Here is a 2859-nt window from a genome sequence, read left to right as displayed (position 1 = left end):
CCATAGCTCATAAGAATTTAAGTGAAGCATAGAGAGCAATTCTAACAAGTCATGACATAATTTTGGCTCTCTCAAATAGGTGTGTCCAGCAAGGGATCAAGACTTAAAACACAAAATAAAACAAGCAAAGACTCATATCATACAAGACGCTCCAAGCAAAACACATAGTATGTGACGATTAAAAATATAGCTTCGAGTAAAATACCGATGGTCGTTAAAAGAAAGAGGGTATGCCACTCAGGGGCATCCCCAAGCTTAGTTGGTTGCTCATTTTTGGATAATAGCTTGGGATGCTGGGGCATCCTCAAGCTTAGGCTCTTCTACTCCTTATTCCTTCATCCATCGTAAGATAACCCAAAACTTGAAAACTTCAATCACACAAAACTCAACAGAACCTTCGTGAGATCCGTTAGTGTAAGAAAGCAAACCACTACTATAAGTACTGTGTCAAACCAATTCATATTTTGCTTTTGCATTATATCTACTGTATTCAAAATTTTCTATGGCAAAAACTCATCAAAGAAAACCATAGAGCCATCAAAATAAGCACACAACGCAAAGAAAACAGAATCTGTCAAAACAGAACAGTCTGTAGGAATCTGACTATTTCAAAAACTTCTGGAACTCCAAAAATTCTGAAAAATTAGGACGACCTGAGAAATTTGTATATTAATCTTCTGCAAAAAGAATTGGTATTTTATCACTCTCTGGTAAAAAATGAGAATTGTTTTCACGAGCGCAAAAGTTTCTGTTTTTTCAGCAAGATCAAACAACTATCACCCAAGAAGATCCTAAAGGCTTTACTTGGCACGAACACTAATTAAAACACAAAAAACACAATCATAACAGTAGCATAATTGTGCAAACACACAAGAACAGAAAGCAAAAAGCAAAAATAAATTTTATTCATTGGGTTGCCTTCCAACAAGCGCTATAGTTTTACGCCCTTAGCTAGGCATAAGGCAAGGATCTAAGTTTTCTCATCTTTGTCCAACTCTTCAATCAAACACTTAGAATCCTTCAAAGATTTAGCATAAAGATCTTTAATGGCAATACTCCTAGGAATAAATTTAAAGATTTCATTCTTGCAAAAAGGGTCTCTTATCACTTCAGCAAAATCTGGGTGAATACTAATCATCTTAATATCTTCTTTATTACTATTACTAGAAGTTGCACCCTTGTTCTTGGTAACTTGAGTAACTTTCCAATCTTTACGGGAGGGTTTTCGATAGTTTTAGCAGAAGCGAAACCCGTGCTTAGATTACTAAAAATTTCTTCTAATTTATCGATCCCGGACGGGCTTTCTTCTATTATTTCATGGATAACGGTACCCTTTTCTTTTAACAACTTAAAAATATCTCCCGCTTTTGACCCAATCTTGGTGGCAAAATTATGCATCTTTTTATGTATAATTTCCATATGATCTTTGATGAGCATTTTCTTTTCAATAGCATCTAGTCTTTCCATAACATGCTCAAGAGTCAAAGTTGTTTCATTAATCATGAGAGGTGGTGAGCCCACTAAATTTCCCATAGCATTAAAAGCATCAAGAGAAGGACACATGAAGAAATTTCTACCGGTAATCGTATCAAGGACGAATCTATACCAAGTGGTGATGCCAACATAAAAACAACGAAGAAGAATAACGGCAGATTGCTTACGGATAGATCTATTATGAGCATTGAAAATCCTATACCAAGCATCCTTTAAATTTTCTCCTCCCCTTTGTTTAGAGCTGAGAACCTCGTTCTCGGGAGTGCCAGCAATAGGGGAAGAACTATCCATAACGATAATAATGGCAAACAAGATTGCACACAAAAACAAATCCCGCAAGAAAACGGCGAACGGAAAAGAGAGGCGAATAAAATGATAAATTTTTGTGAAGTGGGGGAGAGGAAAATGGAAAATAATGTAAATTGCGAGGAGATGAGATTTGTGATTAGGAACCTGGCATATGTTGAAGATCGTCCCCAGCAACGGGGCCACCCGGCAACGGCGCCAGAAATTCCTTTTGATGTCGCTTGAAGCTACGTCGGTATTTCCCCAAAGAGTAAGGGATGATGCGGCACAGCGGCGGTAGGTATTTCCCTCAGATATGAAACCAAGGTTATCGAACCAGTAGGAGAACCAAGCAACACAACGTAAACAACCCTTGCACATAGATAACAAATCCTCGCAACCCGACCTGTTAAAGGGGTTGTCAATCCCTTCCGGGTACGGCGCCTCAAGATAGGCAAACGGACGTGAGCTAAAATTGTAGTAGAATGATAGATCGAACGCCAAATAAAATAAATAAGAATAAATTACAGTAAGGTATTTTTTGGTTTAAGAGATCTGAAAATAAATGCAAAGGAAAAGTAGACCGCAAAGGCAAATAATATGAGAAAGAGACCCGGGGGCCGTAGGTTTCACTAGTGGCTTCTCTCGAGAAAAATAGCAAACGGTGGGTGAACAAATAACTGTTGGGCAATTGATAGAACTTCAGATACTCATGACGATATCCAGGCAATGATCATTATATAGGCATCACGTCCAAGATTAGTAGACCGACTCCTGCCTGCATCTACTACTATTACTCCACACATCGACCGCTATCCAGCATGCATCTAGTGTATTAAGTTCATGGAGAAACGGAGTAATGCAATAAGAACGATGACATGATGTAGACAAGATCTATCTATGTAGCAACGATACATACGTGTCGGTTCCCCTTGTGTCACTAGGATCAAGCACCGTAAGATCGAACCCACTACAAAGCACCTCTTCCCATTGCAAGATAAATAGATGAAGTTGGCCAAACAAAATCCAAATATCAGAGAAGAAATACGAGGCTATAAGCAATCATGCATATAAGAGACC

Source organism: Triticum aestivum, chromosome 7D (assembly GCF_018294505.1).
Source record: "Triticum aestivum cultivar Chinese Spring chromosome 7D, IWGSC CS RefSeq v2.1, whole genome shotgun sequence".
In the NCBI taxonomy this organism is placed as follows: domain Eukaryota; kingdom Viridiplantae; phylum Streptophyta; class Magnoliopsida; order Poales; family Poaceae; genus Triticum; species Triticum aestivum.
This window is presented reverse-complemented; position numbering follows the sequence as displayed.